This window comes from Aquarana catesbeiana, linkage group LG02, assembly GCF_042186555.1.
Source record: "Aquarana catesbeiana isolate 2022-GZ linkage group LG02, ASM4218655v1, whole genome shotgun sequence".
NCBI lineage: Eukaryota > Metazoa > Chordata > Amphibia > Anura > Ranidae > Aquarana > Aquarana catesbeiana.
In genome coordinates, this window is record NC_133325.1 from 180,498,436 (window position 1) to 180,525,342 (window position 26,907).

The 26,907-nt window shown below is 42.5% G+C and overlaps 1 protein-coding gene across 3 annotated transcripts in view; it reads left to right on the forward strand.

The window, feature by feature from the left end:
- The window catches only part of DGKA (diacylglycerol kinase alpha), a 340,054-nt gene that overhangs the window by 48,470 nt on the left and 264,677 nt on the right, over window positions 1–26,907 (forward strand). For all 3 annotated transcript variants that reach the window (XM_073613952.1, XM_073613953.1, XM_073613954.1), the window contains exons 2-3: window positions 25,249–25,297; window positions 25,407–25,473. The gene's annotated coding sequence lies outside the window, so the exon portion shown is untranslated. The remainder of the gene's footprint in view (window positions 1–25,248; window positions 25,298–25,406; window positions 25,474–26,907) is intronic.

The following is a 26,907-nucleotide window of genomic DNA, read 5'->3' on the forward strand; positions in this document are numbered from 1 at the left end:
TATGTCAGGAACATTTAAAAAAAAAGATCACCTGCATTTAGGCCCAGCAGTACAGGAGCCCATATAGACATTTGCAAGTACAATAAGCTGAGCTGGTGAAGATTTAAAGGAGCTTTACACAGGAGTATGATTTTTTTTTTTTTAATATGTTCTATCTAGTATATATTGAAAATTGTTCTATGAAATGTCCAAACAGTGGCTGCATATAATTCGGCCAACAGAGCCATCCACTAAGGCAAAAAGAAGCTTGTATTGATGCCTTAAAGTTGCAGGTCATTAGGAATTGGGAAGAAACAAATGGAATTAAGGAGAAAAGTTACAAATGGTACACCAATATAAATAACCACATAGAACCAACAATGTATAAAAAAGCCTGCTCATGTGAATGGGCATTTTTTTTATCAAAAAGAACACCTTAACTTCTTGGCGCCGGCCGAACGCAAATATGCGGTCTCTTGGTGGGTGGGCCTTGGCGCCAAGCATTAGTGGAAATACAGCTATGCCGAGAGCCTGCTCCTGGCACAGTTCCCGGTGGCTAACAGAAGGCTCCTGACCGCTGCTTTCCGGTGGCTAACAGATATCTCCCGACCACTGCTTGCCAGTGGCTAAAGGAAATCTCCCGACCACTGCTTGCCGGTGGCTAAAGGAAATCTCCCGACCACTGCTTGCCGGTGGCTAAAGGAAATCTCCCGACCACTGCTTGCCGGTGTCTAAAGGAAATCTCCCGACCACTGCTTGCCGGTGGCTAAAGGAAATCTCCCGACCACTGCTTGCCGGTGGCTAAAGGAAATCTCCCGACCACTGCTTGCCGGTGGCTAACGGACCATAATATGATTTCATTTGATGTTGGCTGTAAGAAAAAAACACATACAGGAAAGATAAAAACACAACTTTAAGAGAGCAAATTTTCCAAGGATGAGGGCTGCTCTCCAAGATTTAGACTGGGAGGGAATATTGGCATTGATGAACACAGAACAGAAATGGGAATTCTTCAAAAAAGACTGTATGTGAACTCACTGCAAAGTATATTCCCATGGGCAATAAGTTTAAAAGGCTAAAAATAAAACCTATGTGGCTCACAGCCAAAGTTAAAAAAGCTATAAACAATAAGAAAAGAGATTTTAAAAAATATAAAAATGAATGATCACTATTATTGTTAAAATTTTACAAAGAATATAACAGAATGTGTAAAAAGGAAATCAAGGACGCAAAAATTCAAAACGAACGACAGATTGCAAAAGATAGTAGGACAAACCTAGAAAAATTCTTCAAATATATTAATAGTAAAAAGGTCAGGTCTGAGCATGTAGGCCCTTTACAAAATAATCTAGAGCGGGTGACTGGGGACAAAGAGAAGGCAAATTTATAAAATACTTTCTTCAGCTCTGTGTATACAAAGGAGCATGGGGGAGCTCATGTCCATAATGGGGATGGTAGTGACACAGCCCAAAATGATCCACAATTGCTCAAAAGTGATATGGTCCAGAAATATTTAGACAGAACAAAGATAGATAAAGTACCTGGACCAGACGCCGTCCACCCACGGATCCTAAAAGAAATGTGCTCTGTCATTTCAAAGCCATTGCATCTAATTTTTAGGGACTCATTAATGACTGGAATAGTACCACTGGATTGGCATAGGGCCAATGTGGTGCCCATATTTAAAAAGGGAACAAAGTGTTTACCAAGTAACTATAGACCTGTTAGTTTAACTTCTATAGTTGGGAAGATACTGGAGAGTTACCACAACCACAAGATGAGTTCTTGCTGCAAAAAAATATTTTAAGCAACGGACAGCACGGATTCATGAAAGATAGAAGAGGTGGTTCTGGCCAGCTCAGTAGATTGCTTTAACCACTTAAAGCGGAGTTCCACCCAAAAATGGAACTTCCACTCTTCCGGTTCCTCCCCCCTATGGTGTCACATTTGGCACCTTTCAGGGGGGAGCAGATATCTGTCTAATACAGGTATTTTGCTCCCACTTCCGGGCATAGATACCCGGGCCACCCGCAGGTATCTACGCCACCCCTGCGCTGTCTTCTGGGATACACATGAGTCCCAGAACACAGCAGGGACCAGTGGGATAGCGCAGTGCGAGTTGCGCATGCGCAGTAGGGAACCAGGAAGTGAAGCTGCAAGGCTCCACTTCCTTATTCCCCTACCGAGGATGCACCCGACAGCTGAGAGATAGATCGGCTTCGGGTGCCGACATCGCGGGTGCCCTGGACCCATTAAAAGTCAGCAGCTGCGGTATTTGTAGCTGCTGACTTTTAAAAAAAAAACAAATCTGCGGAACTCCGATTTAAGGACTGAGCCTCTTTCTGAGATTTGGTATTTACAAGTTAAAAACAGTTTTTTTTTTGCTAGAAAATTACTTAGAACCCCCAAACATTATATATTTTTTTCTAACACCCTAGAGAATAAAATGGCGGTCATTGCAATACTTTCTGTCACACCGCAGCAACAGTAAAGTTAGCCCAATTTTTTCGCCGAGTAAATTGATACCCAACATGTCACGCTTCAAAATTGCGCCCGCTCATGGAATGGCGACAAACTTTTACCCTTAAAAATCTCCATAGGCGCGGTTTAAAAAATTCTACAGGTTGCATGTTTTGAGTTACAGAGGAGGTCTAGGGCTAGAATTATTGCTCTCGCTCTAATGATCGCGGCGATACCTCACATGTGTGGTTTGAACACCATTTTCATATGCGGGTGCTGCTCATATATGCATTCTCTTCCGCACGTGAGCTCGGCGGGACGGGGTGCGTTTTAAAATTTTTTTTTTTTTTTTTAATTTATTTTACCTTTTTTTTATTTTTATTTTTACACTGTTCTTTTAAAAAAAATGTTGTCACTTTTATTCCTATTACAAGGAATGTAAACATCCCTTGTAATAGAAAAAAAGAATGACAGGTCCTCTTAAATATGAGATCTAGGGTCAAAAAGACCTCAGATACCATATTTACACTAAAATGCAAAAAAAAAAAAAATTAAATATCATTTAAAAAAAAAATGTCCCTTTTAAGAGCTATGGGCGGAAGTGACATTTTGACATCGCTTCCGCCTTGCAGTGGTATGGAGACGGGTGGGGGCCATCTTCCCCTCACTCATCTGAATACCACAGACGTGACAGGGCCCGATTGCCCCAGCCGCTACCGATGGCTCTGGTAAGCGGGGGAGGGCACTGGAGCGCGGTGGGATTGGGGGCCTTTCCCGCCGCCGACAAAAGTGATCTTGCTGCGAATCCGACGCAGAGACCACTTTTATCTAAAAGCAGATCGCCCGCTGAAGAAGAGGATACCAGGGTTATGGCAGCTAGCTGCTGGCATAACAACAATATCCCTCTTCAAAGTACCGACGTATAACATAAGTGGTTAAGAAAGGCCTGGATTCTTTCCTAAATGTACATAATATAATGGGTACTAACATTTATAAGTAAAGTTGATCCAGGGAAAATCCGATTGCCCTTTGGGGATCAGGAAGGAATTTTTTTCCCTGCTGTAGCAAATTGGATCATGCTTTGCTGTTTTTTTTTGCCTTACTCTGGATCAACTGTGGGTGAAGGATTGTGTATATGGGATTGTATGATATTATTTTTTATTCATTTATTTTTAAGATTGACCTATATGGACTTGTGTCTTTTTTTTCAAGACTAACTATGTAACTTTGTAAAGCTCCCGATCATTGCTTCCTGATGGCTAACGGAAAGCTCCCGATAGCAAGCATTATGTGACCACCGTGACAGCCAATCGCGGCGGTCACATTATCATAAACCCTGCTCCAACTCTCGACATCCTCAACCCCTTACAGGGCTGGGAGGCGATGGCTTCAAGTGTTAAGGGCGGCTTCACACTACCCCTCTGCACTGTTGCAAGTTTGGTGAGTTTTCTGAAAGCACACAAAAACTGTAGGAATAATGGAAGTCTATGGCAAAGCACAGCTAATCCACACCAAAACTACAGGGTGAGGGCAGTATGAAAGCTCCCTAAAACACAATAATAACCACTTCAGAACTTTTGGTTGTTTTTGATTTCATTGTTTAAAGTGGAGCTCCAGGCTCCCCCCAAAAAATGAAAAGTCAGCAGATATAAATACTGTAGCTGCTGACTTTTAATAGAAGGACAATTACCTGTCCAGGGATCTGGCGATGTCCTCATTAGAGGGGCACAGAATTGAGATTTTGGTACTGTAAATGCAGGATGCACTTGGCCAAAAACCAAAACTGAAAATGTGTTTTTAAAAATATATATGTATATTTTCATATATAATTGTGTTATATTCGACTTTTTAATTAATATCATAAATTTAAATGAATATGAATTTATTGTTGGCCAATTATTAGTGCAAGAAAAGCTCAAGAAAAATGCATCCCTTTAAATTCTGTATATGTCTTCACACTGGTCCATGGCGCTTTCATTGTGGTGTTAAAAATGCTGCTTGCTGCATTTTTGGTCAGTTAAAAAAACGCACTTCCTCATTGAAATGCATTGAAAATGCAGCAAGAACGCTTCAATAACGCATCCCTGTTATATTTTTGATGCAGTTTTTGAGTTCCATGACCTATAAAAGACACACCATAAGCATAGTAAAAGCTTGGCAAAATCGAGTACGTGCCATTATCGGCACCTTTTTCTCTTACCAGCAAAATGCCGATAAGACCGTTTTTGGCCGCCAAAATTTTGGTGCATCTCTAGTTCTCACCCCAAACCAATTCTTCAGTCAGCCGGTTACTACTGCACATGTGCAAGCCGTGCTGCACCTTCTGAATGGTCCCGTAGTCTTCTGGGACCTGTGAAGACTTTAAGAGAAGAAGGGGAGGGCCAAATTTCAAAACCCCCTCAAAAAGTGCCAAAAGTGGGCAGTGGATGGGGGGGGTGCAAACAAGCGGAACTTCCCCCTTTGGGTGGAGCTGCGCTTTAAGTACTGGTGTCTTGTGTGGAGATTCTTCTTTTCTATACTTACATTATTTTTGGTTATATTTTTTATGGAATTATCGGAAACAGGTGTACTTCTTACCCCCAAAGAGCCGCTGTTTCTAGGGTCTCCCTGTTCCCCTGCCCATGACTCTATAAGTAGCCCCTCAATCTCTGATACACCTGCTGAATGTGAAATGTTTATTGCAGATATCTGTATACACAGCCAAATGGCTTAAAGTGTATGGACACCATAAACAGCAAATGGTTGAGCAATAGCAGGAAGTCGATTGTAACAAGATAAACCATAGAAGAAATATGCTGTACTGGAGGTATATTGCAATGGATAAATATACTGCAGAAATAATAATTGGCTCAAGGACAACCCCTTCTAAATTCTATACTGGGAAAGCCAAAATAGGGGAAGATCTATCACAATAAAAGTTCAGTAGCCGGTAATATGCTATTTTCCTGGCCAGCTTGTTAGGGCCTACTCACTATTTTGGAGTGCTTGAGGTAGTATCCCTTTAGGAACTTTTACAAACACTGACACTGTATTTCTCAGACACGTCTGTCCCTTTTTTTATCAAGGTGTAGTGCAGGGTAGGCCAGTGGCCTCTAAATATACCCGGTTCAGTGTCCCCTGAAGTCCAGCTCCTCAATTAGGCAGCATTTTCAACCAGCATCCAGAGTGTCCTCTGATGTTCTGGAATGGCTGCCACTGTGTCTCTCTTTCACTAAAGTGTCGCGGTCATTGTCATTAGTACAGTTATAGTGTATAGTATTATCACTGATCACTGTATTAATGTCACTGGTGAGGTCAGTAGCAGTTAATCCCCCCCCCTGTTAGTGTCAGATTGACCGCCACAGTATCACAGTCCCATTATAAGTCGCTGATCGCAGCCATTAGTAGTATAAAAAAAAAATATTCCAGTGTATATATACCATAGTTTGAAAATACTATAAATGTCATGCAAACCATTCAATAAACACTTATTGTTTTTTTTTTTTAGTTTTTTTTTATCAAAAACATTTAGGAGAATACATTTTGGTCAAATTTTATTAGGAAATTAGATTTTTTTTTTTATTGGATATGATTTATAGCAGAAAGTAAAAAATATAGTTTTGTTTTTCAAAATTTTTGGTCTATTTTCATTTTATATCGCAAAAAATAAAAAAAACCCAGTAGTGATCAAATACAACCAAAGAAAGCTCTATTTATGTGAAAAAAATTATATAAATTTTGTTTCGGTACAGCGTTTGCATGACTGCTCAATCACCAGTTAAAGTAGCACAGTGCCGAATAGCAAAAAAACAGCCTAGTCATAAAGGGGGTAAAATCTTCCGGAGCTGAAGAGGTTAAAGGAGAATAGGGGTATAGGATTGTGTATATGGAGGTTTTTTACTTATTTCTTCTTTTCTATTGTTTGAATTGGACGGACTTGTGTCTTTTTTTTTTTTTTTTTGAACCGAACTAACTATGTAACTTTTGTAGCTGCGAGCACTGTGGAGTAATTCATTTCTAACAGCTTAAAGACCTATTTATAAATCTATAAATACACCCATATTGATTTAAAAAAAACCTGCTTTTAATAATTGTTTTGCTTCTACTGAGTTTTCCAGTTGTAGGTCCATAACGAGGTTCAGATTTTTGGTTACAGGGCTGAAGGAAGTATCAATTGACTACAAGTGCTACGAGGTCACCACACTTGTGTTCCATTGAGAAGTCTCTCTGCTGCAGTTCTACTTACTTTGCTGCGGTCATTTGTGGTACATCAAATTTTAAAATAGCATGCCACAATTGGTAGACTTTGCCGTTTGCCAACCATGCATACTTGAAGACAATGGGACTGTGACATGGTATACAAAAAAGTAAAAAATGTTTTGACTGATTTTTTGATTATAATCCTGCCAGACCATGCTGCAATCATGTGCCATAGACATGGTTATGATGTGGATGCTGTGCAGTCTGGTGGGATTTCAGTGTTAAATGCCCCTTGGGGAATGGAAAAAAAAAAACATTCAAAAGGTGACATATCAACTACTGAATGTCCCCAGAGGTGGTTTTAAACACCCTCTGAAAAGCCATTCATGGTGGATTCCTTTTCAGAAGTAATTTAGAGATGATTGACAAGCATATACAAACGTGCTGCATGTGTGAACAAGGCCGAAGGGGAGAAGAGCTGCAATTTTGCTATTTCAACTTCTCTGTTCTGAAATTTCAAGATGAATCTCTCCACAGTTCCAACAGCTACAGGGATCAGGGGTCGCTTGTTTTAGGCTTCTTTTACTTGGGCTTTCCTTGTTGAGTAGGATCAGAATGAAAATGGAGGTCACTTATCTGCCCATTCTAATTTTTCCTTCATCCTGTAAAAAAGGGAAAAAAAAATCAGACCTATGTAATCCCTATGGGTGGCTGAATGTAAGCCAACATGCATCTGTCTATATCCGCTCACAACTGGTAGAGCCAGTAAAAGTGCACCTGGACACAAATTTATTGCATTCATTCTTATGAACCTGAAGGGTGAAAGGGGCATTAAAAATCTTTTACAACTTGCTGAGACTATATAACTACTTTGGCCAATACTTTGTCAATAGTGTGAGCACAAGTCCCCTTTTAAGAGCTTGTGATGTCCCCAAAAATCATTTTTTTTTCCCATGACTTTGTCAAATACAGAGATGGCTGAAGGATTGCTTTACTGCTAATTGTCCAAAATCATATGAGCTGTTTTGGCAAAAGGAAAATAAATTTAATTAATATTTTAGGAACTGTCATCTTACTTGGGTATTTTTTGGCATAGATTGTTATAGTGAAAACTGGCCTGCAGGCACAGTTTTGTCAGTAGAGTAATTTTCCCAGCATTTAGCAGCGCTGCGGCTGAACAGCATCAATCTGTATATGTACATGAGACTGCTGGCTCAGCAGATAAGGTCTATTCATTTACACATGAAAATGGCAGTGAGCCCAGCTGTCAGGCAATGAAGAGAACACCTTGTGTAATAATGATTTGCTCTTTATTAGTCGGACTGACAATGGCCTCATTTAAAAATAATGTTTCTAAAAACTTCCAGAAACATTGTAATATAAATTGATGTTTTCCAGAATTCCATCATATGAAATTGTAACGTATTTTAAAAGAAGAATACAAGAAAAAAAAAAGTTTTAGTTCCAGCCTGATGTGCTGAAAATTATATGCAGTAGAACAGAGTACAGAGTTCAGGGGTGTGCTACGTACAGAGTGCAGAGTTCAGGGGTGTGCTACATACAAAGTGCAGAGTTCAGGGGTGTGCTACGTACAGAGTGCAGAGTTCAGGGGTGTGCTACGTACAGAGTGCAGAGTTCAGGGGTGTGCTACGTACAGAGTGCAGAGTTCAGGGGTGTGCTACATACAGAGTGCAGAGTTCAGGGGTGTGCTACGTACAGAGTGCAATACCAACCAACCCCCCCCCCCCCCCCCAAAGCTTCCATGCATCTCTACTCTCTCCTACCTGGCCCGGCTCTAGTACCTCCCTGTGTAAGCTGCTCTACTACCCATGTATTCAGCTCTAGTACCTTCCTGTGTAGGTGGCTGTGGCTGGCCTTGCAGGGAGATCATTTTTCTCTCCTCAGATTGTGGAGATCTGTCCCCACCATGAGTGCATGCAGGGATCTGTTAGATCTGGAAACCGCTGAGCAAAGCTGTCCTTGTAAACACAGAAGGCTTCTGTGTTTACAAGTGACAGCAGGGAGTGGAGGGTGAAAGCTGGAGGTGGCGGAATGGAATTCGACCATGTTCCAGCTGCAAAAATGGGTGTGAGGGCCAAGTGAAAAGGCCTGGTGGGCCGGATTCAGCCTGTGGGCCTTGTGTTTGACATACAGTGCCTTGAAAAAGTAATCGTACACCTTTAAAATTTTCCACATTTTGTCATGTTACAACCAAAAATGTAAATGTATTTTATTGGAAATTTATGTGATAGACCAACACGAAGCATAATTGTGAAGTGGAAGAAAAATGATAAATGGTTTCAAATTTTTTTACAAATTTCTGAAAAGTGTGACGTGCATTTATATTCCGCCCCCTTTACTGGGATACCCCTAACTAAAATCTAGTGGAACCAATTGCCTTCAGAAGTCACCTAAGTAGTAAATAGAGTCCACCTGAGTGTAATTTAATCTCCGTATAAATACAGCTGTTCTGTGACGCCCTCCAGAGATTTGTTAGAGAACCTTAGTGAACAAACCGCATCATGAAGGCCAAGGAACATACCAGACAGGTCAGGGATAAAGTTGTGGAGAAGTTTAAAGCGGGGTTAGGTTATGAAAAAATATCCCAAGCTTTGAACATCTCAGGGAGCACTGTTCAATCCATCATCCGGAAATGGAAAGAGTATGGCACAACTGCAAACCTACCAAGACATGGCCCTCCACCTAAACTGACAGGCCGGACAAGGAGAGCATTAATCGGAGAAGCAGCCAGGAGGCCCATGATAACTCTGGAGGAGCTGCAGAAATCCACAGCTCAGGTGGGAAGATCTGTCCACATGACAACTATTATTTATGCACTCCACAAATCTGGCCTTTATGGAAGAGTGGCAAGAAGAAAGTCCTTGTTGAAAGAAAGCCATAAGAAATCCTGTTTGCAGTTTGTAAGAAGCCATGTGGGGGACACAGCAAACGTGGAAGAATGTGCTCTGGTTAGACCAAAATCAAACAATTTAGCCTGAAAATAAAACGATATGTGTGGCGGAAAACTAACACTGCACATCACCCTGAACACACCATCCCCACCGTGAAACATGGTGGTGGCAGGATCATGTTGTGGAGATGCTTTTCTTTAACAGGGACAGGGAAGCTGGTCAGAGTTGATGGGAAGATGGATGGAGCCAAATACAGGGCAATTCTAGAGGAAAACATGTTAGCTTTTGCAAAAGACTTGATACTGGAGTGGAGGTTCACCTTCCAGCAGGACAATGACCCTAAACATGAAGCCAGAGCTGAATAGTTTAGATCAAAGCATATTCATGTGTTAGAATGGCCCAGTCAATGTCCAGACCTACTGGCTAATGGGTTATATGTGTGGTTAAAAGTGTTGTTGCTGACTTTTGGACAGCATGTACCCAAATAAAGACTTTTTTCTGTATAAAAAAAAAAAGTCCAGATCTACATCCAACTGAGAATCTGTGGCAAGACTTGAAAATTGCTTTTCACGGATGCTCTCCATCCAATCTGATAAAGCTTGAGCTATTTTGCAAAGAAAAATGAGCAAAAAATTAACTTAAGATGTGCAAAGCTGGTAGAGACATACCCAAAAAGATGTGCAGCTGTAATTGGAGTGAAAGGTGGTTCTACAAAGTATTGACTGGGGGTGCTGAATACAAATGCACGCCACAAATAAAAATTGTAAACCATTTACAATTATGTGCCTCTTTGTGTTGTTCTATCACATAAAATCCCAATAAAATACATTTACGTTTTTGGTTGTAACATGACAGAATTTGGAAAATTTCAAGGGGAATGAATACTTTTTCAAGGCACTGTATGTGCAGTAGAAGGTTCAATAGTTTGGGAGGGAGGACTGATAAAATGTGGTGTTGTATTTCAAATAAACCGCTTATTTTGAAAGTAAAAGAAATACAGAATATATTTTTGGACTTCTAGAAAATGTTTACCATTTTGGAAAGGTTCTGTAGGTTCCGTAGTAATGGGGGCTGTGGGCAGATTTATAGTGACATCTCAGTGTTTGGCTTTCCTTTTTCTCCCAGCCCACAAGTGTGCTTGTCTGCCCACTTCCCCTAGGATCATTCAAAATGAGCATGGCTCACTCAGAAACTGGAGGGGTCGCAGTGGAGAGAAGGTAGTGTCACCATGAGAAGAAAGTGGGCAGAGATCCAAGAAATCCCAGGTTCAGCCTCTCCTCCATTCAGCATTTACCTGCAAAGGTGACAAGGGGAGGCAGGGACAGAGAGAGCAGTGGTGAAGTATGCAGTAACAGAGTTGCTGGGTGGCAGGGGGAGTGCTGGCTGGCATAGAGGCCCAGTGTCTGGGGTGTTGGGAGGGAACAGTTTCTGGGGTTCATTTGTAGGTGTGCTTGGTGGCAGTGAGATGCAATGTCTAGTTGAAGAGTGCCAGGGGCAGGCATGGTTCTCTTCTAGAACTGGGGGAAGGAAAACAGGGAGCCAGTCAGGTGTACTGTATTGCAAGAAGCATGCTGATAGGAGGAAAGAGCATATAGATAATCTCATCAGTGTGCTGCTTCTGCTTTAACAGTCAGAGTGGGAAGGGGATCTGCAAGCAAAGATGAAATTGCAGCAGAGGAATATCATCTCCTCTCCCTGCTGGGCAGGACTGTTTTAATTGGCAAAACCGTGCAACTCTCAGGACAGAATGGACAAATATATAAATCCTTTTGGAAGACGAAACAGCTATTTTATATATGTATTTCATTGGTGTATTTAGCTGTTTACCTGAAGTTTAGCTTTAGACTGGGTTCACACTTGTGACTGGGGACATCGCTTGTGATTCGGGTTGAAATCTCACTGCATTCCTATTCAAATCACATGCAATTCTTTGCAGTGCGATTTGAGCCCATTTATTTTGTATGGGCTTAATTCGCAACTCACTGCAAGAAAAAGGTTTTGGGTGTTCACATGTATGCCATCCGATTCTTGCAATCGCACTGCGTTTTGCAATCTGTTTTGGGGTGTCATTAATTTAGCATCGACACCGGTGGCAGATCACATGAACGGAGTGCGATTTCATTGCAGTACAGGAAACTCTCAGGATTCACTTAGGTACACAGTGGGGTTGATTTACTAAAACTGAAGAGTGCAAAATCTGGTGCAGCGGTGCAAAGAAGCCAATCCGCTTCCAGGGTTTATCATCAAAGCTTAGTTGAACAAGCTAAAGTTAGATGCAGATTGACTACTATGTACGGTTGTCAGATTTTGCACTCTCCAACTTTAGCAAAGCAACCCTATAGTTTATTACATATTGTGTTCTCCACCTGTTAGTTTCTGGAGGAGGGGTTATCTTTATCTTAGTGGTGGTGCACACTTGCAGTACCCTCTAAAGAACAATCTATATTGGATCTCTCTTTAGAAGACATTTGACAGGCAGTGAGGAGGTGTTATGTCATCTTGTTTGGCCTTACTTCTCCTATGGATCACAGGAGTGCAGATTGTTCTGCACTCCTGTGACCCGTTTTCAGAAGACAGTGGGCTGAAGCCCGCTGTCAGCTGACATCACATAGCTGGTCCAGGTTTGGGAAAGATTGCGACCGTGTGGTCGGGATCCGCCCACATGCCTGGACCATCACCCGGCTCAGGCTCTCAGTGAGCCGCTGAGAGCCTGAGCTGGCTGCTCCCGCTCCTGCTCCCTCCACAGCCCATTGCTCCTGTGAGCGAGAAGGGGGGCAGAACAGAGAGCCGGTGAATGACAGGCACCAGCTCTCTGCTCAGGAGGCTCTGAGAACCAAGCAATCAGCAGTGTTTGATCACTCGGTTCTCAGCCTTAGAGCCAGCGGGGAGACAGATGCAGCATCATCCAAATGCTGCATCCACCTAGGTAAGTATGATTTTTTAAAAAAAAATTCTCATACCTCTCTTTTAAAATACATAGTGAGATAACTTATGTTTCTGGGACAAGAACATTTTAGCGTATTTAAATCCAAGACCAAAAAAAGCCTATCTACTACATGAATTATGTTTGATTAGGTCGAATGACAGCTACAGTGTGGCCGCTAGTTCTGGGAGACTGTCATATGTCTGGAGGACAATGCTCATAACAGATTGAGGCAAAGAGCCAATAAGCAGCTCTTTACCTTATGATCAGCTGTGTCCAATCTGATCATTGGTTACTTCCAATGTCAATAGAAGCCGGTTATTGCCACTCCTTTCCTCATGCTGACAGCATGGGGAGAGGAGAAGAAAGGCGATAACCAACTCCTCTAAAAGGGATATGTACACTGATAATCAGGACACTTATAATCAGTGCAGTCCCAACAGTGCCCACCATTGCTGCCAATAAGTGCCCATCAGTGCTGCCAATCAAATCAGTGCCTCCTCACCAGTGCCTCCTCATCAGTGCGGCCTCAACAGCGCACATCAGTGAAGGAGAGAAATTACCTGTTTGCAATTCTATAACAAACTATGAAAGTTTTTTTTTTTTTTCCAAAATTGACAATCTTTATTAGTTTATCAAAAAATAAAAAACCTAGTGCTGATTAAATACCACCAAAAGAAAGCTTAATTTTTTTTTTAAATGTAGTTTGGGTACAGTATTGCATGACCATGCAATTGTCATTCAAAGTGCACTAAAAGATGAAAATTTGGCCTGGGCAGGAAGGGGGGTAAAAATGTCAAGTAGGCAAGTGGTTAAAACACAGAATTCTGAACTGACTTGTGTAGCTGATTGTCTAAGAGGGAGCTTGGAAAAGTCCTGTTCGGAGTTTACACATCTCCCAGGCTCCTCATACACTTTTTGGGATCTCTGATCCTTGGTCCAGCTCAGGTTGTATTCCTCTCCCCGAGGGCAATTTATACTCACCTTAGACATACAGGCAGTGCTCTCATATCTCGGGAACAGACAAGTCCTGTCTGGGAGAGCTGCTAGGGTGGTGAAAAGCAAGCACGCTGTGTATGTGGAGGCTGGCAAGCATTAGGCTTGCTCAGCCTGAGACAGGGTTGTGATTTTGTGTAGTTCGCGCCAGGACATGGCTAGGATTTTGTTTTGTTGTGTGTGTGCCCTGTTTATTTTTCTGGAACACTAAGCAACACCTGTAAATAGACGTGTGAATGGTATCAATAGACACACCACTGTTTGATTCTACTCCATTGATCTGGTATCTGTGCCTGAAAGTGTGCTCACCCCAGGGAGCTTTTGTGCCTGCTAGCAATCCCCAGCTCACAGCAGGTTGATCAATTTATTGGCTTATTGGCACACTGGAAATGAAGGAAATCTCTCTAAAAAAGAGGGAAGTCTATTTTTGCTGTCTGTGTCCGTATTAGAGGGGTTTTCCCTTATTTAGTGTTTAGTTAACAGGTAACGTTACATTTTAATGCTTTCTAAATTACTAGCCTCGAACAAGTATACAGATCACTATGATTTCACTTGCCCCCTGCTTTTTTTCCAGTCGGTGATAAAGAATGTCTTAAAGCCAGAGACAGGCAAGAAGCTTGCATTCAAAAGAAAGTCAGCTACTATGGCAGCCCACATTATCCTACCCTGACAAGTGTTCTTTTAAGCCTTGTTCACGTGGGTGAAGAAGTGTGTCAAAGAGATGTTGGATTTCTGATTTACAATAATCTCTAAATTGAACGCAGCTGTCATATACACTCGGCACAAGTTAGAGCTGCAAAGCATTTCATCAAGTCAAGACTGCAGAGATTTGAGTCTGCTGATCATAGGTGTGCACAGAATTTTGTATTGGGGTGTGCACCTCAAAGCTCAAACATATATGTGTATGTGTGTGTATGTATATATGTGTGTGTGTATATATATATATATATATATATATATATATATTATACTGACGGTGTCAGTAGAGCAGTGGATGGTGTCCAGTACTTTTTTTATTATTATTTTATTTATTATTTTCTATAATTTTTTTCTAGGATCCCCGTTAGGGGGCTTTGGTGGAATATCAGGGGTTTAAACAGTGGGAATCTGCACCACACAGAGTGATTAGGGTGTTCCCAGGCACACCCTGTGCGCACGCCTATGCTGCTGATGTTATCTGTAAACCTATCCTGTGCTGTATTTGTGTAACATACTTATTCAGCAGGTAATTGGGGGCCTTCTCAATCTACTAGACTCAATTACAGTAGAAGGGATTAAAGCGGAATTAAACCCAAAACTAAAAATGTAATATATTGCAGCTTACCAATAATTAGATGTGGTGGCTTTTTCCCATCTGTTTTACTTGGTGATCTGGCCAGTAACACACCTCCTTTATTAGGTCCTAATTACAGGCAGTCCCCGAGTTACGAACACCCGAGTTACGAACGACTCCTACTTACGAATGGCCTCAAATGCCGGGCTCTTGTGCTCCACGTGGGTCCTGGATACCTTTCGATCACTTCCGAACATATTCCACACTGCCGTACTACGCCCCAGATAACATAACAAGCGCCCGGAACATCCCGCATCCATGCACAGGCGGCAGTTACACTTACGAACGCAGTGTTCCGACCGGAAGTTACACTTACTAATGCAGTGTTGCGACTTATGAACAACTTCGACTTACGAACAAACCTATAGTCCCTATTGTGTTTGTAACTCGGGGACTGCCTGTATACTTCTTCCTTTTTGTGCATGGAAGTACTATGATCATAATCTGTTGTGTTCCAAGCCATGGAACATATGCTGTATTAGTCTACGTTCACATCTATGCGGTTGCGCTTGATGCATTTTTCAGGCACATTTTGCGTTTTTAAGCCCTCATTTTTTTTATGCGTATTTGCATGCAGTTTTCATGTTGCGTTTTTTACATTTTTTTTTTCTTTCACTTTAACCACTTGCCAACCATCCACAGTCATTGTACTGCGGCAGGTCGGCTTGTTCATTCGAATCACTGTCATTTTACGTTGACTCGGGAACTCTAGGAACTCTAGGTTGTGGGCGCGTGCACGTGCACGTAATTGTCAGTTAGAGCGACGCAGTGCCGTATCGCAAAAAATGGCCTGGTCATTAAGGGGGAAAATCTTCCTGTCCTTAAACACACTGTAAATGCACTGTACATTGCTGGTTGCTGAGGAGCAGGCTGGGAAGCTGGTCGCCGCGTCCTTAACAACCGATGAGTCATCAGCTGTCAGTGGAGTTCCCCTGCGGACAGCTGAATGTAATAAAAAAAAATGACGGCAAAAAAAATTGTGAAAAAAACCCCCAATGTGGTGCCCCCCCCCCATCCATACCAGGCCCTTCAGGTCTAGCATGTATTCGGGAGGTCTCCCCCCCCCCCCCCCCACTCCAAAATGTTTTAAAAAATGGTGTGGGGTCCCCCCAAAATCCACGAATGCTAACCAAGCAGGTCAGGTAAGGGAGGGGACGAGCGCCCCCCCGAAACATACCAGGTCGCATGCCCTCAACATGGGGGGGTGGGTGCTTTGGGGCGGGGGGACAAGGGCCTCTTCCCCACAACCTTGGCCGGTGGTTGTGGGGGCCTGCATGCAGGGAGCTTATCGTAATCTGGAAGCCCCCTTTGTGAATAAGTATGGGGTACGTTGTACCTATTCACCCCAAAAAGCAGTGAAGTGTTAAAAAAAACAAGAGACGGTTTTTGACAAGTCCTTTATTAAAAATGAAAAATGTCCCCCGTCGTAGCTCCAACGTGTCTTCTTTTTCCAGTACCGAATTCTTCTTCCTCCGGTAGTTTCTTCTCCCTCCGGTGCAGTTTTCTCCCCATGGTGCTGTCTTCTGTTTGTGCTGTGTTCTTACTCACTGCCGCTTACCCGCTAAAAACAAAACAAAAAAAAAACGATCTTCTTCTAACGCTGTCTTCCTGTCACAAGAGGTGGATTCTCTGGGTGACGTCATCGGATGGCGACGCCCCATGGCTATATAAGAAATAGCAGACAGCAGGAGACAACACAATGGAGGAAGACCGCATTAGAAGAAGATCGGCTTTTTTTGTTTTTAGCAGAAGTTAAACGGCCGCAAGACCGCACAAGAAGAAGCCTGCATCACGGGGGGAGAACTCTATCGGAGAGAGAAGAATCTACCGGAGGAAGAAGGAAGAGCCCTGCCCCAAAGCACCCATCCCCTTATGTTGAGGGCATGCGACCTGGTATGGTTCGGGGGGGGGGGGGGGGGGTGGGGTGGGGTATCTCATCCCCTCCCATTCCTGACGTGCTGGGCTGCATGCTCGGATAAGGGAGGGGCCTCCTGGTATGGGTGACCTGGGGGGGAGACCCCACGACAATTTTTGCCAATTTTTTTTTTTTTTTTACATTCAGCTGTCCGTGGGGAACCCCGCTGACAGCTGATGACTCATCGGTTGTTAAGGCTATGTGTGTGTGTGCAAAATGCAAAACACCTCATAAATCGCATCACAAACACAACACTTGCATTTCTGCTGCAATTTCATTGAAGTCTATTACACACAAAGCACGGGAAAAAAAGCCCCCGACCCTTTCCAAAAACGCACCGGCTGCAATATGCATAGATGTGAACTTGTACCATAGGAAACCTTGTTAAATGAACTGTAGTGTGTTTCAGCAAATTGCAAAGTGCACTAAAAAAGCATATGTGTGAACCTAGGGTAATTGACACTATGTATGAGGTTTCATAACTTCACTGGCACAGTATTGATGTCTTTTTTTTCTTCTGTTTAAAAACACACCTCCTGTATTAGGCCTCATGTACACTCAGCATTTTTTTTATAGCTGCTATTTTTGCCTTAACCCTCTTGAGCATGGAGTTCATCTGAGCTTTACAGATTGCCACTGGAGTCCTCTTCCACTCCTCCATGATGACATCATGGAGCTGGTGGATGTTGGAGACCTTGCGCTCCTCCATTTTCCGTTTTGAGGATGCCCCACAGATGCTCAATAGAGTTTATGTCTGGAGGCATGCTTGGCCAGTCCATCACCTTTACCCTCAGCTTCTTTAGCAAGGCAATGGTTGTTTTGGAGGGAGGGGATCATGCTCTGCTTCAGTGTGTCACAGTATATGTTGGCATTCATGGTTCCCTCAATAAACTGTAGCTCCCCAGTGCCGGCAGCACTCATGCAGCCCCAGACCATGGCATTCCCACCACTATGCTTGACTGTAGGCAAGACATACATGTCTTTGTACTTTCACCTGGTTGCCGCCATACACGCTTGACACCATCTGAACCAAAGTTTATCTTGGTCTCATCAGACCACAGAATATGGTTCCAGAAATCCATGTCCTTAGTCTTCTTGTCTTCAGCAAACTGTTTGCATTCTTGTGCATCATCTTTAGAAGAGTCTTCCTTCTGGGACGATGGTCATGCAGACCAATTTGATGCAGCGTACGGCGTATGGTCTGAGCACTGACACGCTGATCCCTCACCCCTTCAACCGTCTATTTCGCAAAGACAACCTCTGGATATGACGCTAAGCATGTGCACTCAACTTCTTTGGTCGACCATGGCGAGGCCTGTTCTGAGTGGAACCTGTCCTGTTAAACCGCTGTATGGTCTTGGCCACTGTGCTGCAGCTTAGTTTCAAGGTCTTGGCAATCTTCTTATAGCCTAGGCCATCTTTATGTAGAGCAACAATTCTTTTTTTTTTCAGATCCTCAGAGAGTTCTTTGCCATGAGGTGCCATGCTGAACTTCCAGTGACCAGTATGAGAGAGTGAGAGCGATAACACCAAATTTAACACACCTGCTCCCCATTCACACCTGAGACCTTGTAACACTAATGAGTCACATGACACTGGGGAGGGAAAATGGCTAATTGGGCCTAATTTGGACATTTTCACTTAGGGGTGTACTCATTTTGTTGCCAGCGGTTTAGACATTAATGGCTGTGTGTTGAGTTATTTTGAGGGGACAGCAAATTTACACTGTTATACAAACTGTACACTGACTACTTTACATTGTAGCAAAGTGTCATTTCTTCAGTGTTGTCACATGAAAGATATAATAAAATATATACAAAAACGTGAGGTGTATACTCACTTTTGTGAGATACTGTAGGCTTTTATCAGCATTTTTTGGCTGGGGAGTTATCTGGCTGGAAAAAACCCCAGAACCTAGTGGGTTTGAAAAGGCGTTTTTCAGCTGTAAAAATGCTCTGAAAAATGCTTAAAAAACGCGTCTATTTGGCGCTTATGAGCGATTTGGAGCCATAAGCGTTTGGGGGGTATAGTTTTGCTAAAAACGCAAACGCTACAAATCGATAATGCAAAAACGCTGCAAAACTTGCATTTTTAACGCGGCATTCTACAGCTAAAGCTACTGGCATTTTTATACCGTCCAGTGTGCATGAGGCCTTAGAGCGCCAGTGAGTGGACAACAGCATTGTTGAATAAGGGTGGAAGGGAGTGTTAGATGTACTTGCGATTTACACTAACAAATTGAGGCTGAACTCTAGCTAATACTTTATAAGCAGTTACAGCAACGGTTTTGTTCCTTTTGGGATAAAGGTGTTACATAAATAAAAGCAGATCACTGTCAGTGTTAAGTGGTTTGTCCCATCCATCTAACTGATACATTCTCAAGAGAGCTTGTTCTTTTGAATAACAGCAGACTTACTGGCCAGATCGCAAGATGAAAATATGGGAAAAAAAGCTTAAAAAGGAAAACTAATGCAGCCATCACATCTAATAATTGGTAAGCTGCAATATGTTTTCCTTTTGGGTTTAAAGGGGAAGTACAAGCAAAGCGTGTTTGGTTGTACTTCTCCTATGGATCAAAGGCATGCAGATCGTTTTGCACTCCTGTGACCTGTTATCAGCAGACAGCGGGCTAAAGCCTGCTGTCAGCTGATGTCACAGAGCCGGTCCAGGCTCAGGAAAGATTGTGACCATATGATCGGGATCTGCCCAGATGCCTGGACCAGCACCCGGCTCAGCCTCTCAGCAAGTTGATGAGAGCCTGAGCTGGCCACTCCTGCCCCCTCCACAGCCCAGTGCTTCAGTGAGCACAGAGGGGGGGCATAGTAGAGAGCCGGTGACTGGCAGCCACTAGCTCTCTGTTCAGGGAGCTCTGAGAACCGAGCGATCGGCTGAGTTTGATCGCGCGGTTCTCAGTGTTAGAGGCAGCAGGGGACAGATGCAGCATCCACCCAGGTAAGTATGTTTAAAAAAAGAAAAAAATCCCATACTTCTCTTTTAATGTTGCTTCAAGCAAGGTGTCTTTGACAGGCTTCTGTATCTTGTGAAGAACTCTAGATTTATCCATGGATGACTGTGTTGTAACTATATACCAACAAACTGTGATATGTTTTGTGTTCATTGCTGCTTAGACCTGCTTAAGTGCTCAGTATAAAATTTACAGACCCAATCTCTATATTCGATGGCTAAAGGGGAGATTCATGCCTGCAGGGAACTAAAGAATGTAGAGTTTTATCTTTTTGTAGAAAACATAGAAGACTACAGTTTCTCTCCCCTTGAGTCTCTGGTGTACCAAAATAATGAGTTAAAGGCACTGTAGGAATTAACAGCCGCCCTTAAAAATAAAGATGACTGCTAATCTGGTTCTACTGGTTTGACTTCACACATTCTCAGGAATACCAAGAGCTGCTGGCTGATATATGGATACACAATGAGAACAAGTATATACTCTGGCTAATTCAATACCTCAAACCTAACCCACTGCCCCCCCCTTTTTTTTTTTTTTAACTTTCACTTCTCTCTTTTCACATGTTCTCTTCTTGCTCTCCACGTCTTATCCTAGTTCTGCTGTCCTATTAAATCTAACCTTTGGAAACCTATGGCTTCTATGCATTTTTGCCATCTGCCACCCATTGGGTCAATTTCCCTTCACTTCCTGTCCCTTAGCCAAACAGGGCGTGAAAGGAAATCTCTCCAAAGTAAGGGAATTCCTTGCTGTCATCAGAACTAGTGTCTCCATTCCTGTCCAAGTAACAAAGTGGTAAACAAAACATATAGAGAGGGTCAATCTCCTTAACCGGGGCACAGAAAGCAATTAAAACCTGACTACAGGTGTTCTAATCCCTTTCCACGCTATCCAAAACTAACAAATAGGGACTGATGGCACAAGGATTGGGCGAAGGTAAGAGAAAAGAGTACCTGTGGTCTACAGGATGGTTAGGCGTGAAGCCATAGTACTGAAGCTGAGTATCTGTATGAAAGTCAAGAGGCTAATGTTAATCTGGGAGGGCGATAGACCATAGCATTATTCAGAGATAATCCGAGGTCAGGACAGGCAGCAAAGCAGACACAGCAAAATTCAGAAATGGACTGAAGTCACAGTGGGCAGCAGAGAAGTGTAATTAAAAAAAAAAAAAAAATCTGAGGTCAAAGTCAGGCAGCAGTCCAAAGAGTAGTCTGTATTCCAGGCAACAAGGGGTCGGTAACAGAGACTTTTTCTGGTAAAGTGGAACTAAGCCCATGGATTTAACTGTTTTCCAAAACCGTTACATTCAAGGAATGCTGTGAATGTTAACTGTAACAGAATTGTCAAGCCATCAAATGGCTGGTGTCATAACTGATCACATGTGCATCACATTGGCAATTGCGGATCAAACAGAGGCTAAGATGGCAGCTTATTTGACTGTGAATGATAGGGAGGTTTAGTTCCGCTTTAAGGCAGACAGGTACCAAGGCAAGGTGATGGTTAGAAGCTAGGTAGGGGGTGTGTGGTTGTAGACCAATTAATACAGGGGAGGCTTGGCAGACAGATTTGACCCAACGCCTAGCAATGAGGACCATTCTGAAGACATCACTGACGCCAGTCAATGGAAGCAGAGGGAACGGTGTGTTTGTTGCCAGGCAAAAAAGAGGCAGGAAGGGCAGAGGGTGGCAGGCATCAACACACATACACCCTACTCCACGAAAAATGTGGCCAGCTCAAGTTTGATATTGGTATAGTTACTTGGGCACATGGCCATGCAAGATGCAAGAGCCTGCATAATCAGTCTACTGGGACTCGCAGCTGCTGAGTACAGCCGCACGTAAACGTACGTAAATATATGCATAAACGCACATAAATATTGTAACATTAGGGGCATTTTTCTATCAAATTCTGCCAGAAAAAATGTCGCTTATTTTTATAAGCCCACATGCATGAGGCCTTATTTAGAAAATAGCTGCCGCAAAGCTTTCCGAGTTATAATGACAGTATAATGTTACCTAAAGGAATATATGTTTTAAATTTGGAAGGAAATAGAGTAACTAAGCAGCAGTTTCTGTGTATATTGATTCTGGAACATCTGTTAAGCACTCTCTTCTGTCCCTTGCATGCATTGGGTAGGCTGCCAAATGTAAGTCCAAATATAGACTGGGCAAAGAATCATGTTGTCTCCAAATTATACAATGTGCAGTGCTTATTCTCTTACAGGTCTAAGTTCGTGTAAACACATTTGTTTAATTAGTCTAACTCGTCTTTATGCTGTGCAATAAATTCCAGGTGATAATGCAGAAAAGGACCACCGCCTATCCAGATTACACTGCCTTGAAGGAATCCTACATTTTATTTTACCTTCTATGCTAATTGTTTAACGTGGTTCTAAAGTTCAAACTTTTTTTTTTTTTTTTTAACCTTTTAATGCATTCTCTACATTAGGGAAAAAAAAACGTCCCAAAATACCTTAGGCTATACTTCTCCTTCAAAATGATAGAAAACTCCTCTTTTGCACTTGTGCCTACAGGTAAGCCTGTAATATGTGTAAACCAATTGGTGCAGTGCATCTACTGTCAACTGTGTTCTTTAAGGCATCAAAAATGACAGTAAACTAAAGTGATACAGAATAATAATTGTGACACTATCATTAATATATAATGACCAATAAAATCTTTTGTACAGTGAAGAATAGTGACTATAAACAAACAAAAGAAGTGTTCATAAATTGCCCTAAGACAGAAAGAGAAGTGACTGATGTAAACAGTCAAAATGAAGTCCCATAAGCCATGATGGAGATGGAAAGACTCCCAGGATAGCCAAAGTGACACCAGTCATTCTCACATGAGGCTTACCAGAATGCCTGTGACCCCCTAATAAGTGTGGTCAGCAAACGCTCAATTAAACCGAAAAGCCAACTTCATGAAAAAGGGTGTAATCTTCATATGCAGCCCAGAGATATATAGGAGTGATTCAAGTACAAGTTCTTTTGCTATTTAACAGAGGCTCCTCAGACAACCAGCTCAGCCAGTTAACTCGAGATGTGCCGTAGAATAAAGAAAGTAAAAATACTCCACGTAGCGTAATGCTGTAAACCATTTCGGATTTAATAACAGAGGATGCACTTAAATTGCATCATAAAGTAAAAGCGTATCTCGGGAATGCCAAAAAAGAGGTCTTCCTCCTGTAACAAAGATGTCTGACAACCAACTGCGCATGTGTGGTAGTGCGTGTGCGTGGCTCCGCCCTACACACTTTGTCAAACGTGACATCATCAGGGGCACCTATTTTATATGGCTTGCCTGTAGGTACAGTCTATATCTCCTAAAATTGCAGTGTTTAGGAGACATTCACATGGGATGCAGCTGGTGACTTTACTGGCGCATGCACTCTGAAGGGATGACATACCCATGCCGTCTGTTCAGAGCTCAGTGCCGTGGCCGTGACTCCTATGTACATGTGCGGGAGTGACGTTATCGTGGCTCAGCCATTCATAGGACTGAAGCACGGAAACTGAGATGGAAGACCAGGTGAATATGGAAACCCTGTCAGCGGTGACAGCATCCCGCTGGAGGGCTACATTTTAAGGGTAGTATGCCAAAATGTGCTTTATGGCTTAAACCACCCAGGGCCCTTTATTTTTTTCTTTTGTTTTTCTTTAATCCAAAAGTTTATTACCACTTTAACTTGCAATACAAGTGGAGTTGATCAAACACCAGTAGAATTTTGTTTAAAAAATGTTTTTGGAACATTCCTTTGATGTCTAATAGTTAATGGGGTCGAATTAACAATTGTTTTCAACCATAGGGACAAAGAAAATTTAAGAAGGATAAAAAATTTCTCCTGAACAAAAGAACATCTTAACTGTGAGCTCAGTTTTAGTTCCTAAAAAATCGCACTTATTGTAATGCACACGTGAAATCTGAAATCAAATGTAGAGTTTGAAAAATTGGCATTGTGCAAACTTTTTCAGGGTCTTCATGCAAAATTTGTCGAGTCAATAATGGTACTATCGAATTTGTTCAAAACATATAGCTTCATGCGGAGTTTGGAAGGAGTTGTAGCATCTTAAATTGACATTAAAGCCTCGGTTTTCTTTTATTAAAATAACAAACATGTTATACTTACCTGCTCTGTGCAATGGTTTTGCACAGAGCAGCCCCGATCCTCGCTCTTCTGGGGTCCCCTGCCAGTGCTTCAGGCCCCTCTTCAGCGGGTGCCCCCACGGAAAGCCGCTGTCCATGGGGGCACCCGTGCATGCTCGCTCCGGAGGCCTGCTGCATCCATTGACATAGACCAGGGGTCTCAAACTGGCGGCCCTCCAGCTGTTGCAAAACTACAAGTACCATCATGCCTCTGCCTGTGGGAACCATCCATGTAACTGTCTGCCTTGCAGTGCCTCATTGGACTTGTAGTTTTGCAACAGCTGGAGGGCCGGCAGTTTGAGACCCCTGACATAGACAGTGGGACTCGGCCCTGTCCCCGCTTCCATGCATTTGATTGACAGCAGCGGGAGCCAATAGCTCCCACTGCTATCAGTCTGCCCAATGAGGAGGGAGACAGCGACTGGAGCCGCTGCTCTCGTGTACGTCCTTGGGTTGGATCGGGCTCAGGTAAGAAAAAGGAGGGGTCTGAGGGGGAGCTGCAGCACAGGAAGTTTTTCATCTTAATGCATAGAATGCACTAAGGTGAAAAACTATAAGGCTTTAGAACCACTTTAACTCTTTCCATTCAAGTGTGTGGCAATGCTCCATAAACATGCCATTTAGGTCTTGTTCACAAAAGCCAAAGAAATAGACATCTAGGGTGTAGGGTGCTTGGAGAGCATTTTAACGCACTGTGTACGCCTGTTAGGCGTGCATCAAATGCTACCAACAACGCACATTAAGTCATATGGTGCGTCAGTATTTTTAGCAAGTGTGGACAAGGCCTAAGTCTAGTTGACAGATGTCAGAAACCTCTAGTGTTTATTTTTTACAATCAACTTTCTGTATGTGAGATACATCAAGGGGCCTGTAGTGAACGTGTTTTTAATCACAAGGAAGGTTCCTGTAAGAGAACCAGGTTGCCAGTAAAAGAGAGTATGATAGATTGGTAACTTACAGCAATATTAGCTTCCAACTGTTCTCTTTTGGAACCTAACCCCTGTGTACCTCTTTCCTCCCCATCTGGCCCCTTTTTTGTCCTAATGTATAATGTATAAACCTATAAAAAAAAGAAATGAAATGTTTAACTTCCTAAAAGGTTATTCCACACTAACCTTTCAGAGCCCATTTGCACCATTGTACTACATAGAACCCAGCACATCTCTATAGATAGTTTGTGCTAGGCAATGTGACACAATGGACAGGAATGCACTGCAGCAGCCAGGGCTGGTGTTAATTGGCCCTCAATCAAACTTTAAATTGCTACATTTGTTATTTTAAAAATCTAGTATAAAGGAACAGTAATGGTGAAATAATGTACTTGTGGATTTAATCATTGTTTACTGATTATTATTTTATTCTCTACGTAAAAGGCATGGGCGGGGGTGTGTCCTTTGCCTAAATACTTTGTGCTAACAGGTGTCCCTCTTTTCCATTTCAGATTATTGGGAGACGTAACAATGCCTGATGATAATCTGAGCACACAGCAGGTAAGCTCTGTTCTCTCTACTCATCTCAAGGTTTCATTTACAGTTTGGCAGGAGTGTAGCTATTGGACCAAGGTTATTTTCTCATAATAAAATAATCTTTTTACCCCAGGCATGAAATTCTGAGTTTACGTTCTGAAAAGGGATTTTCTTGCAGTATACTGGGTTCTTTTACTCAGGTAAGTGTTTTATGACTCTTATACAAGGGAAACAGGGGTGACGGCGGTCATACTTGCCACTGGGTTTAAAAAACTGCCCAACTCCATTGTCACATACAACTGTGTCCCTGATGACCCCAGTATGCTAGCTGAAGATGTCATTGTATCTGGGTCCAGCAAGAGCAAATTGTATTTTTTTTTTATTATTTGTTGTTTTATTTTTATTGGGATGTTAAGGGGGATATTACATGGATGTTGAATAGAAACACTGCACAAAAATTATTGTAAACAGATTGGGAGAGTCAGCCATAGTTTGCATATGAACTGGTTCTGGCCAGCTCAGTAGTTAGCTTTAAAAAAGGCCTTTCCTACATGTACATAATATAACGGTATACTAAGGCCCCTTACACACTGAGGCGCTTCTAAACTGCCAGTAAAACACTGAGCCCTTTTGATGAGCTTTTCAGGCACTTTTGAAGAGCTTTTTATTCATTTCAATGGAGAGGGATGTTTTTTCAGCGCACTGCCCCAGTGTGAAAACATTTATTGATTTTAATGGAAATAGGTTTTCGTGAGCTTTTCAGGCGATTTTTTTTTTTTAGCGTGAAAGCGCTTGAAAAGCGCCTCAGTGTGAAAGGGGTCTAACATTTATAGGTAAAGTTGATCCAGGGAATATCTGATTGCCTCTCAGGGGAACAGGAAGGATTGTTTCTTTCCCTGCTTTAGCAACTTGGATCATGCTTTGCTTGAGTTTTTTTTTTTTTTTTTTGCTTTGAGCTGGATCAACTGTGGGTATAGACTTAGTTCCTTTTCCTCTAAACGCCTTGAACGCCTGGTTTGCAACCAACTGAGCGACCACCTCATTAAAAACAACCTTCTTGATCCCCTTCAATCTGGATTTCGCCCTCAACACTCCACAGAAACTGCTCTTTTTTAAAACTCACAAATGACCTACTAACTGCAAAAACCAACAGACACTATTCTGTACTCCTACTTCTGGATCTTTCAGCTGCCTTTGACACGGTTGACCACCCCCTCCTCCTCAAAAAACTTTACTCCCTCGGTCTCCGTGACTTTGCTCTTCAGTGGCTCTCATCCTACCTATCCCAACGCACCTTCAGTGTCACTTACAATTCTACTTCCTCCACTCCTCTTCCCTTCTCTGTCGGGGTCCCCCAAGGTTCTGTTCTTGGACCTCTTTTATTTTCAATCTACACCTCTTCCCTGGGTCAGCTGATAGCCTCTCACGGCTTTCAATATCATTTCTATGCCGATGACACACAAATCTGTCTCTCCACCCCTCAACTCACTCCATCAGTCTCCTCACACATCACTCACTTACTTACCGACATATCTGTATGGATGTCACACCACTTCCTCAAACTCAACTTGTCCAAAACCAAGCTTATAATATTTCCTCCCCCACGTTCCTCTTCCCATGACTTCTCTGTGAAG